The following is a 15,822-nucleotide window of genomic DNA, read 5'->3' as shown; positions in this document are numbered from 1 at the left end:
AACTCGTCATCATAAATGTCTCTTGCGTCCCCAGCGTAACCAAGTGGAGGAACATCAAACGCTGGAATAGCAGGAAGACGTTAAGGACTATGCGCAGCTATTCCATTCGGTGATATGTTTTCTCCCGCATGCTACACGAATGCTGGCAGTAATAAAGTCGCCGTAATTCATATTTTGCCCACTATGTGCAGCAAAAGCAATCCGAAAATTCAGTTTACCAAGGAGACAGGCGGAAGATAATATTTTCTTGAGGTACTAGTTTTCAAGAAATAAGGTGGTAGCTTGGGCCACACGGTTTACCCAAAACTCACCGACACAGACCCTTACCTACACCGGGGTTCGAACCACCACCCACAACAAATGCGAGGCATCATACAAAAGTTGGCGGATAGCGCAAGGAAAACCTGCGAAACACAGCTGCTTGACGCAGAATTAAACATCTCACCAACGCATTGCTCAAGAATGGTTACATGTTCAGTGAGGTGAAAAGAGCGTTAAGATCACAGCGTAAAAACCGTAACGATGCTGAAACGCAGGGGAAATGTAATGTTTTCCTGCCATTCGTTAAGGACGTGACTGACCGCATAAGAAAAGTCCTGAAAAATTGGAACATCTCGGTAATCTACATACCCACACGAAAGATACAAAATCACATAAAATCGGCCAAGGATGCTGACCAAGCGCTGGAAAAAGCAAGAATTTATAGGATTACGTGTAGTTGTGGTGAGGTGTACGTGGGTACTACAAAAAGAACTGTCAAAAAATGACTCGAAGAGCCCAAGGGAAATTGTAGGAGAGGGCAAATTGACAAATCAGCTTTTGTGGAATATGAACTACGATCAGGAGACCACCATATTCATTTTGATAGGACTCAACTACTGGCAACCACAAGCTACTGCCATGAAAGGCTATACAGAGAGGCCATAGAGATTGCAAAACACCCCAGGAATTTCTATAGGATTGAGAAGGGCGTGAACTTGAGTAATACTTGGATTCCGGTGCTGAAGAAGTTGTGTACGAGCCTACCACTGCGAGATGACAGCAACAGCGGACGACGGCAGTCGACAATGGCCTATTTCGCAAGCATATTCAAAACCTGTGACGTCACGCCACTGAGGGCAAACTTGCGGAAGCTAAGTTTTGCTGTAGTCAGTAAAAGCCCGAGAGGAAATCAGCCACCTTCAAGGCGTTGGGATAAAAACGACACAGACTTTCGCATCTGTGGTTGCAGTAGGTAACACAAAACAACGTAAATCGGTTGCGAAGATGGAAAAAGCTAAGGAAAAGCAGGCTACAACACTATTTTTCAGACCTACAAACAATCAAAACACCAAAGATGTTCGGGACGCATTGACGAGAGAAATAGATCCTCAACAAGAAAAATTGAAAATTATGACTATAAGAACCACACCGGCAGTGGTGATAGTTGAAACGGCATCCGAAGAAGACTGTAAAAAGTTACAGGCAAGGGCAGAAACGATACAACATATTAGGTGTGAAGAAACTAAAAAACGAAGACCATTATTTATAACTCATGGGGTCCCAACTACAGTTACGGAGAGTGAATTTTTATTACAGCTTTATAAACTAAACATGGAAGGAAATATTAGCGAAGAAGAATTTTCTGAAGGGGTGAAGATCAAATTTAAAGCAGGGCAGAAGGGGAGGAGCACAACAAGCATACTGTTGGAAGTTACACCAAAGATAAGAACAATTCTTTTGAATCAAGAACGAGTCTTTATAAATTTTTTTGCACTGTATATTGAGGACTACGATGCAATAAGTAAATGTTTTAAATGCTGTGGGCTAGGCCACACAACTAAGTACCGTGATGATGAACAAGTAACCTGCGCCAAGTGTGGGGAGAAGGGACATAAAAAAGTTGATTGCTTGTCAAGGGAACCCCCAATAGGATGCATTCCATGTAAAAGAAGAAACAAAGTTTGTAACATAGGAGGAAGCTCAGACTGCCCAACATACAAGATGCTGCACGACAGACTGATTGCTAAAATCCAATATGAATAGAGAAGGAAACGTAAATAAGTTGAGGATACTACAGTTAAATATGAAGAATAGCATCATTGTGAGTAACGAGCTTCCTAAGGCAATGGAGGAGACACGAATTGACCTAGCATGTTTGCAGGAACCGTACTCAAGAAATGGCAAACTGATATGTATCCCAAGTAATAGAAGTGTGATAACAGGAGAAACAGCACCGATGGCAGCATTGGTTGTAAAACCAGCAGATATAACTATTACTAAAAGCACTCATTTAAGTAATACTCATGCAACAACAGTAGAACTGAAAAGAGGAAATGATACGTGTATAATAGCATCCTTGTACGCCCAATATTCCCATGACATAGAACGATATGCAGATTGGATTAATATGGTGGCCGAATATGCAAGAGGAGGAAAACTGCTCATCGCAGCTGATATTAACGCAAAGTCAACCGTTTGGCATGCAAACACTACAGATGATAGAGGAAGAATCATCAATGAAATCCTCGCTGAGCACAACCTATACGTTCTAAACAAAGAGGGAGAACCACCAACGTTCGACAATAGTAGGTCACAGAGCGAGATAGATATAACTATAGTAAACGACAAAGCCTTACCACACTGCCATAGGTGGGAAGTGCGACCAGGGCTTGTACATAGTGACCATAATGAGATAGTGATAGAGTTACATGGCACTCTAGAGACATGTAATCGAGAAGGAAAGCAGTTCAATCTGAAGAGAGCAAACTGGCTTAAACTGAGACAGATAGTAGAATCAGCTGATCTAGCTTCAAAACGTGGTAGTGTGGACTACGGAATCCACGTCCTCAGGCAACTGTTAGTGAGGGCACAGGAAGAAAGCATTCCAAAGCACAACTGCAGGCCCAAAACACGAGCGCCATGGACAAATGAATTATCCCTACTTCGAAAAGATAGTAGGAAGAAACGCAAATTTTATCAAAAGGCGATCACCGCACAAGATAAAGAAATCAGACTGGCTGACTATCGTGATGCGAAGGCAAAATATAAAGAAAAATTAATCGCCGCAAGGAAACAGCATTGGGACAATTACTTCAAAACGCAACTAGCTGAAAATGTTTGGGGCACGCCATATAAGCTTTTGACGGAGATGATTAAATCGCCCACCATACTGTCTACACTGAAACAAGAAAATGGGAACATGACGAGAGGATGGAGGAGCACTGCGGAATATCTGCTTTTTAAACTTTTACCAGACGATGACTTGATGTCAGATAACCCAGAACACGCGAATATGCGACGATGTTTTAATGATGTCTATCTGACAGAAGCAGTAACTCCCCCTTTCGCGAATGAAGAAGTACAAAGGGCAATTCTCAGTATGAAAAGTCGGAAAGCACCGGGCCCGGACAGTATGTATGCGGAGACATTACACCAAGTAGCAGTACAGATAACGCCTTTCTTGACAAAGGTTCTAAACGATGCGTTATTAGAAGGGAAAATACCGGCTTCGTGGAAAACAGCAAATACGGTGATAATAAAAAAGGCAGCCGATAAAGACCCTACAAATCCGAGGCCATACAGGCCCATATGTTTATTAAACACCTTGGCGAAAGTTCAAGAATGACTATTATGTGATCGTCTGCAAGCCCACAGTGAGCTTCAGGGGCTTAGTGAGCATGAGTATGGTTTTCGCAAGAACAAGCCAATAGATGACGCCATCAATCAAGTGCTTCGAATTATTAATGATACTGACAGGAAATATGCAGTAGCAATATTGATAGATATACAAGGAGCATTTGACAACATGTGGTGGCCTGGATTATTCTTGCGGTTAAGAGAGCTGCAGCTCCCGGGAACCCTGTACTACAGCTTGAAAGGTTACTGCCGAGATAGGGTCGTCCAATGGGAAGAAGGTAACAGGAAGGTAGTCAAAAAGATAACAAAAGGATGCCCACAAGGATCTATCCTAGGGCCCCTATTCTGGATATCACAATTGAGCCACTTCTCAGTCTCATGGGAGAAAGTGTCAATAGAGAAGGGATCGTGGGCTATGCTGACGATCTAACAGTTTTAGTCACGGCGAACTCAAGAGCCGAATTGGAAACAAAGGCAAATGACACTCTGCTCGAAATGAACATTTGGTGCCAGAAATATAAGTTAACAATAGCCCCAGCAAAGACGTCATATATGTTGATGAAAGGAAACTTACAGCGGAATCCAGTGATAAGACTGGGCAATAATAACATTGCCAGGAAGAAGGTAACTAGATACCTTGGAGTCCAGCTAGACGAAAGACTATCATTTATGCAGCATATAAAGCTGACAACCGACAAGGCAGTAGCTATTCTACATAAACTCGCCTGAATAAATACCGCAGAGTATAGGATGCCGCTAAGAATGATTAAGACGTATTACTATGCAGTATATGAGTCTATAGTGAGTTTTGCCTCTAGCGCATGGGCACACAGATTACGTCTATCGACATATGTGACAGCCGCCAGAAGTGGTCAGAGGAATGTACTCCTGCGGCTATCTGGCGCTTTTGTAACAACATCTACTGAAGCCCTATGTGTAGTGCTTGGCACGTATCCTATAGATATAACAATAAGGTACAGAGCAGCAGCGTATTGGCTGAGACGAGGACAGAATCACAAAGTTCAGGAGATAACTGACGAGGATGTCCCATCCAGATACGACTTAAAGCGATGGAGACTGATGGAGTGGCAAAGGCAGTGGGACACCAGTGAAAAGAGCAGGCGCGTATATGAGTTTTTTCCTAACATTGAAGAGCGCCTGAAAATGAGACATGCTGACCCAGGCGTAGGCATGGTGCACTTCCTTACGTGTCACGGACCGTACCCAACGTACTTTAATCGTAGGCATCAGGACAGAGCTGCCAATTGCATATGCGGAAACGTGGGTACACCAGAGCATGTTTTTCTCCAGTGCAATAGACATGAACCTGGTGAGGCATTACAACTGCTACAAGACGATGTGAAGCCAGCGCTGTGGGACCCTGATAAATGGAAGTTAATCAGTGACATGGCAGACAGAGTCTCGAGAGCCCTTAAGGAAGAGTACAGAAGAGACAGAAAACGCCAAGCTGCGCAGATTCGGCCACAGCAACGACAGACACTCCAGGACGACAGTGACAGCGAGGAAACAGAGGGAGATAGCACTGATGAGAGCTAACACGATGTGCATACCAAGAATTGTAAAGTTATAATGCTCTGACGGCATAAATAGAAACTACAGATATGATGTACTAATTGCAAGTTTTATGACTGACTAATTGTAAGTTTTATGAATTGACGTAGTAGTAATATTTTAAGCTTTTAACTTGTTTTTGAGAAATGTAAGCTAGTGACTGACAACAATTTCAATGTTAATATTTATGTCAATGGCAAGTTTTATGATATCACATCCTAGATAGGTAAGGTTTTAACGTGTTAAATGCATGTAAAACAACGAGGTACATATTATATCTTTAATCCTAAGTTTTATATTCCTATAATCCAATATTGGTAAAGTTTCATTGGTCATATAGAAGAAGCAAATTAATATGAACACAAAATAAGTCTGTCTCAATTGAAAGTCTGCATTCTTGACAAATGAACGGTAACTGTATGTATAGTTAACTTAAACAAAATTTTATCAATATACTTCTGCATGTTAAGACATAATCTTTAACCACTACTTAATTTCATACAATATCTTAACTTACACTAACTTTAAACTTTAGAATTATAATTTGTTAAATCTATGTATATTTATTTTATAATAAGTATTTATGGCTGCAATCTATACTTAGAAAGAGGGCATAGTGGTCCACCTCCACGTTGGTGGGGCACGGGCAACGACACACAGAGTGTGGTTGTAGCGCTCTGTGTGTCGGCTAAGAGACCAGCCCATTGGCTAGAAAGGACCCGTCTTATGTATAAAGATTTCGGGTTATTACAAAGAGTAGCAGCAGTGGAAGTGTAGTCAGTAGCGAGACAACAGTCTCCAGAGGGTGGATACCGATACCCACAGTGATAGCTAAACCAATGACAACGAAGAGAACCAGGAGGGGGAAGACGAGATGCAACTGTAAATAAGCATAAGGTGCTGGAGATGTATCCAAGAAATCACTAAATGTTGTACTTTGATAAGGACCTAAAGTTAATACATATGATTGGCAATACTTAGAATTAACAAACTACAGGATTAACAATATTGTTTCTTTGCTAATAACCTACTTGTGTGTGTGTTACTGGCGGTCAACACCTCGAAGAAAGCTGTATATTTTAACCTTAAATTACTGTAAATTACTGTTATTTTGAATAGTATTATTCTTTTTAAACTGTTGTAGATAAAACAAAAGAAAAGAAAACTGGAAATAAGATGAAACCAGTGACGAATACTCTGGGATGTCAAGGAAGGCGGATGAATGCAGTGGTGCCGGCCACTGCAGCAGGGGCTGTGGATCCATGGCGTCTTTCGAGGCTCCACATCGATCTCCATCAGTGCCTCTTCCTAGGCATGAGCCTGCGCCAGGTTCAGGGAAGGCGATGACGGCTGGTGCAGCAAAGTCCTGTGAGTTGCAACATGTGTGAACGGAACGTCTACAGCAGGATCACTCAGAAAAGCAAATGGTTCTGATGCTACAGGTGCAGCCCAGAGGAACCTTGCACAGTGTAAAAGGATCTGCCCAAAGCCCTTGTTCCGATGCCTTACTCCCAGTGATGATCGTTACTCAACACCGAAAAGAAAACTTTGTGCTGAGGCTTAAGTATGGTGTGCCGAAGCAGAATGTAATACTCTGCTATAGGTGCACGAAAAGCATAAGCTAGCTGTTTTTGCATTCCTGAAGGATATCTGCACGTGATCTGCCATCACTTGACAGGGAGCGATAATACAACAAAAACGTAATGAGGGCTTATTGCTGGTAGTGGGAACAGAGCACTTTGTCCACCTGAGCGCAGGTTCCTACAAAATATTTAGCCTCCTCACTGAGCGGCGGATGGAATAGAGTAATAGTTAACCACCTCAAGACCACTAACTTGACAGAAATACCGAAAGTCTGCTGAAGTAAACTGAAGACTGCTGTCTGATAGTATAACCTTGAGCGGTCCTTTCATCCGAAAGACCAAGAAGAGGTCTCCGCCATACTGACCATCATGTGGACTGTATGGTATTTACGAAACGCAGTTTGGTGAATACATCGACAGTGACTAGCCGATGACAGTTCCAGTAAGTTCCGGAGTAAATAGCATGAGTCTTCGCTATGAGCCACTTGGCCATGGCTACACAAAGGAACACTGTGGACGAGAGGATTGACGTACCCCAGATGCTGTGCAGTGGGCAGTCAACCGTTCGATCAATGCCTCCATGTCAAGACATGTGTATTGGCACCTAGCTAACTGTTTTGTGTATGTGGTGCCCCAATGACAATGATGGAACAAGTGGAACACTTCCTGCTGGAGGGACTGAGGAATAATAATGCGTTCTTCGTCGTTATCCGCATGGACCACGATAACACGAAAGTGAACAGAGAGAGAGAATGCTTCTGCACCAAATATGAAAAATTAGAGGATTGCGAACAGCCTTTTTTTCTGCGAGGCCATCCATCACTAATGTACCGTTACTGTAATAACACCCTGAGATCAGAGTCGATATCTGTCTCCCTAGCTATCGTGGAAGGACATTAGTCTGTATAGGTACTGATGAAACTTTATCACACCATAGACAACAGGGAGCGCCTTTCTTCCGATAGATACTAGCTGCATTTAACCTTGTTAAGAAGCTTTGCACCCCCCATGAATCATGGACCTTGCTGTTGGTGGGGAGGCTTGCGTGCCTCAACGATACAGATAGCCATACCATAGGTGCAACCACAACGGAGGGGTATCTGTTGAGAGGTCAGACAAACGTGTTGTTCTTCAAGAGGGGCAGCAGCCTTTTCAGTAGTTGCAGGGGCAACAGTCTGGATGATTGACTGATCTGGCTATGTAACACTAACCAAAATGGCCTTGCTGCTCTGGTACTGCGAACGGCTGAAAGCAAGGGGAAACTACAGCCGTAATTTTTCCCGAGGGCATGCAGCTTTACTGTATGATTAAATGATGATAGCATCCTCTTGGGTAAAAAATTCTGGAGGTAAAACAGTCCCCCATTCGGATGTCCGGGCGTGAACTACTCACGATGACGTCGTTATCAGGAGAAAGAAAACTGGCGTTCTACGGGTCGGAGCGTGGAATGTCAGATCCCTTAATCGGACAGGTAGGTTAGAAAATTTAAAAAGGGAAATGGATAGGTTAAAGTTAGATATAGTGGGAATTAGTGAAGTTCGATGGCAGGAGGAACAAGACCTTTGGTCAGGTGAATACAGGGTTATAAATACAAAATCAAATAGGGGTAATGCAGGAGTAGGTTTAATAATGAATAAAACAATAGAAGTACGGGTAAGCTACTGCAAACAGCATAGTGAACGAATTATTGTGGCCAAGATAGACACGGAGCCCACGCCTACTACAGTAGTACAAGGTTATATGCCAACTAGCTCTGCAGATGATGAAGAAATTGATGAAATGTATGATGAGATAAAAGAAATTATTCAGGTAGTGAAGGGAGACAAAAATTTAATAGTCATGGGTGACTGGAATGCGAGAGTAGGAAAAGGGAGAGAAGGAAACGTAGTAGGTGAATATGGATAGGGGCTAAGAAATGAAAGTGGAAGCCGCCTGGTGGAATTTTGCGCTGAGCATAACTTAATCATAGCTAACACTTGGTTCAAGAATCGTGAAAGAAGGATGTATACATGGAAGAATCCTGGAGATACTAAAGGGTATCAGATAGATTATATAATGGTAGGACAGAGATTGAGGAATCAGGTTTCAAATTGTAACACATTTCCAGTGGCAGATGTGAACTCTGACCACAATCTATTGGTTATGAACTGTAGATTAAAACTGAAGAAACTGCAAAAAGGTGGGAATTTAAGGAGATAGGACCTGGATAAACAGAAAGAACCAGAGGTTGTACAGAGTTTCAGGGAGAGCATAAGGGAACAATTGACAGGACTGGGGGAAAGAAATACAGTGGAAGAAGAATGGGTAGCTCTGAGGGATGAAATAGTGAAGGCAGCAGAGGATCAAATAGGTAAAAAGACGAGGGCTAGTAGAAATCCTTGGGTAACAGAAGAAATATTGAATTTAATTGATGAAAGGAGAAAATATAAAAATGCAGTAAATGAAGCAGGCAAAAAGGAATACAAACGTCTCAAAAATGAGATCGACAGGAAGTGCAAAATGGCTAAGCATGGATGGCTAGAGGACAAATTTAAGGATGTAGAGGCTTATCTCACTAGGGGTAAGATAGATACTGCCTACAGGAAAATTAAATAGACCTTTGGAGAAAAGAGAACCACTTGCATGAATATCAAGAGCTCAGATGGAAAACCAGTTCTAAGCAAAGAAGGGAAAGCAGAAAGGTGGAAGGAGTATATAGAGGGGCTATACAAGGGCGATGTACTTGAGGACAATATTATGGAAATGGAAGAGGATGTAGATGAAGATGAAATGAGAGATATGATACTGCGTGAAGAGTTTCACAGAGCACTGAAAGACCTAAGCCGAAACAAGGCCCCCGGAGTAGACAACATTCCATTAGAACTAACGACAGCCTTGGGATAGCCACTCCTGACAAAACTCTACCATCTGGTGATCAAGATGTATGAGACAGGCGAAATACCCTCAGACTTCAAGAAGAATATAATAATTCCAATCCCAAAGAAAGCAGGTGTTGAAAGATGTGAAAATTACTGAACCATTAGGTTAATAAGTCACAGCTGCAAAATACTAACGCGAATTCTTTACAGACGAATGGAGAAACAGATAGAAGCCGACCTCGGGGAAGATCAGTTTGGATTCCGTAGAAATATTGGAACACGTGAGGCAATACTGACCCCACGACTTATCTTAGAAGAAGGATTAAGGAAAGGCAAACTTACGTTTATAGCATTTGTAGACTTAGAGAAAGCTTTTGACAATGTTGATTGGAATACTCTCTTTCAAATTCTGAAGGTAGCAGCGGTAAAATACAGGGAGCGAAAGGCTAATTACAATTTGAACATAAAGCAGATGGCAGTTACATGAGTCGAGGGGCATGAAAGGGAAGCAGTGGTTGCAAAGGGAGTGAGGCCAAGTTGTAGCCTATCCCCGATGTTATTCTATCTATATATTGAGCAAGCAATAAAGTAAACAAAAGAAAAGTTCCGAGTAGGTATTAAAATCCATGGAGAAGAAATAAAAAGTTTGAGGTTCGAGCAAAGGACTCGGAGGAGCAGTTGAACGGAATGGACAGTGTCTTGAAAGGAGGGTATAAGATGAACAACAAGAAAAGCGTAACGAGGATAATGGAATGTAGTCGAATTAAGCCGGGTGATGCCTAGGGAATTAGATTAGGAAATGAGGCACTTAAAGTAGTAAAGGAGTTTTGCTATTTGGGGAGCAAAATAACTGATGATGGTCGAAGTAGGGAGGATATAAAATGTAGACTGGCAATGGCAAGGAAAGCGTTTCTGAAGAAGAAAAATTTGTTAAGGTAACGAGCGGCTGCCTCATTTATTGGCGTGTGTAGGGGTGCACACGTACCGTGTGATAGTGAAATTATTTCCCCGATGCGAGGTAGCAACTCTGTCCTACGAAGAACTTTTGTCGGCATTGGATGCCTATTTCAAGGAAACAGTTAATGTAGTTGCAAAAAGGTATACTTTCTTTCGTACAAAACGTACTGCCAGTCAGACTAATAGGGAGTGGGTTGCAACATTGCAAGGCCTTACTCGGGATTGTGCTTTTGAGTGTGAATGTGGACTCCCTTATTCAGATATTATGGTCCGTGATGCAATAGCACAGAACATTTCTGATGTTCGTATACGGGAACAGATTTTGAAACTAGTTAATCCCTTCCTTCAACAAGTGATAGACATATTGGATAGACAAGACACGCTTGACTTTGCTCAGGAATCATTTGAAACTTTGCCGGCCGTGTGTAACACTAACCGGCCCGCCGGGCGCGCTGCACGGCCCGGTAAACTGCCCTCGCGCACGTCCACGCAGCTGCCGCCATGCTCTAAACCAGGTGTGCTGCGCCAGCATACAAATGCAGTGAAATCATGCCCGCGGTTTGCTACTAGACATTCGCGTGAATATTGCCCGTCACGCCAAGCTATTTGCTTTTTCTGTAATAAGAAAGGACATGTTCAAAGTGTTTGCCAGAAAAAGCTCAGATCAGACAATCACAATCATTCCAGGCCCTTTGCTTCGCGCCGGAATCGAACCAAGAATACTCAGGCTCGTGAACCTTCGCCCATGGACATTCATGTAGTTAATTCCACTTCGTCCAGTGCCACTGTCTCTAACAGTGACTGTGTTCGTCCCACAAATACTGTGCGTCGACGTCGCCGGAAATCGCGTCACGTCGCAAGTGCTTCTGTACCAGTATCAGTTCACATTTCACGAGACAGTCGCTCTTGTCGTCAGCAGGACAATAAACTTTTTGTCTATTTGGACTTTAATGGCAAGGTCATACCATTCCAGCTCGATACCGGAGCTGCAGTTTCATTGCTCAATCACGACACGTACAAACAACTGGGCAAACCTCCGTTGTGTGCCGCAAATCATAAGTTAAATAGTTATTCAGGTCAGAATATCCCTGTGTTAGGACAGTGCACTCTTCTTGCAACATATAAGGGACAAACAAAACTTGTATCATTTTACGTTCTTCGTTCTTCTACTGCAGTGAACTTGTTTGGTTTAGATTTATTTCAATTGTTTAACATGTGTATAGTAAATCAGGTCCTATCAGTGAATCAGACTGTGCCTTCAGACAGTGTTTCCCGTCTGTGTGAAGAATTTGCAGACATTTTAGCACCGGGCCTTGGTTGCGCTAAGAACTATGAAGCACATTTGGAACTGAAAGTAAACGCGCAACCGAAATTTTTCAGAGCGCACAATGTTCCCCACGCATTGCGTGATGAGGTCGCAAGAACGTTACACGATTTCGAATCACAAGGTGTGAGTGAATGCGCGCAATGCCTCTTCCATTTCAGCTCCGCTTCATCGCTTACGCCGTACAGGTGTTCCGTTCGTCTGGACGACGGAATGCGAGCGCGCTTTTCGCCAGTTGAAATCGGCGTTGCTTTCAAATACTTGCCTTAGGCCATTCGATCCCCAGGAACCCCTTTTGTTGATGGTAGATGCATCGGATTTCGGGATCGGTGCTGTGCTTGCGCGTGATCGCCCTATTGCCTTTGTGTCCAAATTGCTTTCGTCTGTGCAAAGAAATTATTCACAGATAGAGAAAGAAGCCTTGGCTCTCGTGTTTGGTGTTACTAAGTTCCATGATTTCTTGTATGGTCGTCACTTTACCATCATCACAGACCACAAACCTTTGACGTCGCTTTTTAATCCGAACAATCCTGTACCTCCGCATACAGCGCAGAAATTCATTCGCTGGTCTATTTTCCTCTCGCAGTACTGCTACGATATCTTGTATCGGTCCACTGCTAAGCACGGAAACGCCGATGCGTTGTCCCGTTTGCCTGTTGCTGAGGATAGAGCATTCGATTCTTCCGAACTTGCTTGCATGTTCATTGATTTGGAAACCGATGAAGTGATCGAATCGTTTCCGATTGAATTTCGTCGTGTAGCTACAGCCACAGCTGCTGACCCGGTCCTTGCTACCGTTTTGCGTTTTGTTGCTACGCAATGGCCTTTGTCAAAGTCTCGGATCGAGGATTCGTTGGTTCGCCGATTTTTTGCTCACAAGGAGAGACTTTTTGTACGACGTGGTGTTTTTTGTTGCGTTCTGATAATGATCAGTCCAGAGTCGTGGTCCCACGTTCGTTACAGTCCTTTGTTTTACGGCTTCTTCACCAAGGACATTTGGGTATAGTGCGAACGAAACAACTTGCTCGTCAGCACTGTACTTGGTTCGGAATCGATGCTGCGATTACGAATATGTGTTCTTCTTGCATGGCGTGTGCCAAACAACAATCCGCACCGCCGCAGAAAGTCTTTGCATGGCCAAAAGCCACTTCCTCTTGGCAACGCTTGCACATCAATTTTGCTGGTCCATTCTGGAATGCTAGATGGTTAATTGTGGTAGATGCCTTCAGTAATTTTCCTTTTGTTGTCCGGATGTCTTCCACGACGTCATCTGCCACCATCCACGCGTTGTCTGCTATCTTTTGCATTGAAGGTCTTCCACAGACTATTGTTTCCGACAATGGCCCACAATTCATGTCTGCAGAATTTCAGTAATTCTGCCAGGCCAATGGTATTCAACATCTGACACCTGCGCCGTTTTCGCCTCAGTCAAACAGTGCCGCTGAACGATTGGTCCGGACTTTCAAGTCACAGATGTTGAAGTTGAAAGAGTTGCATTCTCGGGAGGACGTGTTGTTGCTCTTTTTGTCATCGTATCACTCTCAGCCCCGAGATGGTCACTCGCCGGCTGAGTTGCTCCACGGTCGTCCTCATCGAACCTTGATGTCTTTGCTGCACCCGCCGCATCAGGTTCCTGTGCAGCGGCAGACTTCTGCTTTTGCTCCAGGCGACGTTGCATTCTATCGCAACTACTGAGGTTCACGGCGTTGGCTCGCAGGGCACATTCTTCGCTGCCTCGGCCGCGCGATGTATTTGGTTTTAGCAAGAGATAAAAAATCACACCCAGCAACAGTATGATGGCTGTACGCTACACTTCCCAAAAGACACAACACAGAACACTCACTTTAAAAACACTCACTGTAAAACACTGCACGAAAATGGCGGCACAAATATGACACTCCCGAGCCAAAGGCAGATGGGGGGGGGGACCTGGAGGAGGGGGAAAAACAAGGAGGGAGCAGAGGAAAAACGAAAAGGGGGGGGGGGACCAAGGTGGGAGAGGACTCATAAGGGGGGGGGAGAGGCAGGGCAGACGCTAGAGGGAATGAGAAGAGGCAGAGGAGGGAAATGGAAAAAGACTCGGGCGAGAGAAGGGTTTAGAGAGAGGGGAGGTGGGGAAAAAGAGGATGGAAGGGGGGGAGAGGGAGCCTGGGAAAAGGACAGAGGAAAGGAGGGGGAGGGAGGATCCGAGTTGGTAGGAGGGATAAATGGAGGGAGAGATGGCATCATCCGGGAGGGGGAGTTGATGGAAGCCACCTTGGGGAAGGAGATGAAGGTTGTAGAGATGGAGTGTAGGGGGGACACAACAGTGAAGACGTGGCAGGGGGCGGGGCCTAGCTCAGCGAGAGGCACGCGCGTATATGCAGGACAAGGTACGCCGCTATTGGCTGCTGGGACCACGTTCTCCACCATGGCACCCTCACGTTATACGCGAGCCACGGCATATGGCGCGACTGCTGTAGAGACCTCTAGTGGTAATCGAGATCCATGCCGTCTGGCGAGGATTCAAAACCCACGGCGCTCGGTACCAAACTGTCTTGCCATTGTTGTAGTTCAGTCGCCATTGACAAACTATCTAACTATGAACAACACACTATTCGAACACCAGTCTTGTTTCCGTAAACATCGCAGTTAAATATCTGCCACAATAAAGGTAACAGATGCCATTAAGCTTGTCGTGAATGCATGAGAGGCAACTATCACGTGCTTTTCAGACTTAATCAAAGTGTTTGACACTGTCCACTTCGACATTTTGTTGCCAAACCTAGTAGCCTAAATATCTCGCCTAGCGTAGTGGTCGCGCTCACACCTGACATCTCGCCAGCAATGCGTTACATCTGGCACCATGAAGTCGCAGTGGAGGCAGGTAGTATCAGTTGTCGCCCAGAGTTTGGCATTATGTCTTCTACTCCTTTCGTTGTACATATCTGATATGTCATCAGTTTCATCGTACTGCAAAAACTACATGTATGCTGATGTCCTTCTGTTATATCTGAGTGCAAAACCAATAAACCTGAAGTCAGCTGTCGATAATCTCAATACCGACCTTTGAGCACTGTTATAATGTGCGTAGAATATAGGGTTAACACTCATCCTATCCGAAACCCAAACGGTAATGGCCGGACATTCTCGGCTCGCTAGCCTTAGAAATCGGGAAGGTCTATCATATTTACCCTAAGTTTTATCAATAACAACTTCACCTCTTCAGCAAAGAGTCTAGGGGTAAAAGTAGATGAACATCTAAAATGGACTGCCCGCCCGTGTGGTCGAGCGATTATAGGCGCTTCAGTATGGAATCGCGCGACCGCTACGGTCGCAGGTTCGAATCCTGTCTCGGGAATGGATGTGTGTGATGTCCTTAGGTTAGTTAGGTTTAAGTAGTTCTAAGATCTAGGGGACTGATGGCCTCAGATGTTAAGTCCCATAGTGCTGAGAGCCATTTAAAATGGACTGAGCACGTAAATGCACTGTGCAAGAAGGCATCAGCATCTCTCCATGCCCACAAAAATTTTAAAAGCCATTCCCTCATGGCCTAAAAAAGAAATTTGTACAAGCACTCAAACTTCCAATTATTGATTACAATGATGTTAATCTGCAAGGGCTTTCTCAGGAAGGCTCACAGCTGCAGGAACTGGTTACGTTGATGATGTTCGACTCTTTGATCACTATTCACCATCATATGCACCGCTATCCTCACTGTATACAGAAAACAGTATTGAATTCCCTATCCCCTATTTTCTCCACTATTTTACCATCTTACACTGTCCTCATATCTGTCCTCAACCTTAACTGTCTTATCTGAACGACATGGCAGAAACATCAGTTTCTATCAGAAACAAATTCTTTCAGTCCCACTCCAAAGTTCAGCCACTTTCGTGAAGTGCATCTCAGCAGCAGGAACCCGAGTCTG

This window comes from Schistocerca americana, chromosome X (assembly GCF_021461395.2).
Source record: "Schistocerca americana isolate TAMUIC-IGC-003095 chromosome X, iqSchAmer2.1, whole genome shotgun sequence".
Taxonomy (NCBI): domain Eukaryota; kingdom Metazoa; phylum Arthropoda; class Insecta; order Orthoptera; family Acrididae; genus Schistocerca; species Schistocerca americana.
The sequence above is the reverse complement of the archived record's forward strand: the minus strand, read 5'-3'. Positions refer to the sequence as shown.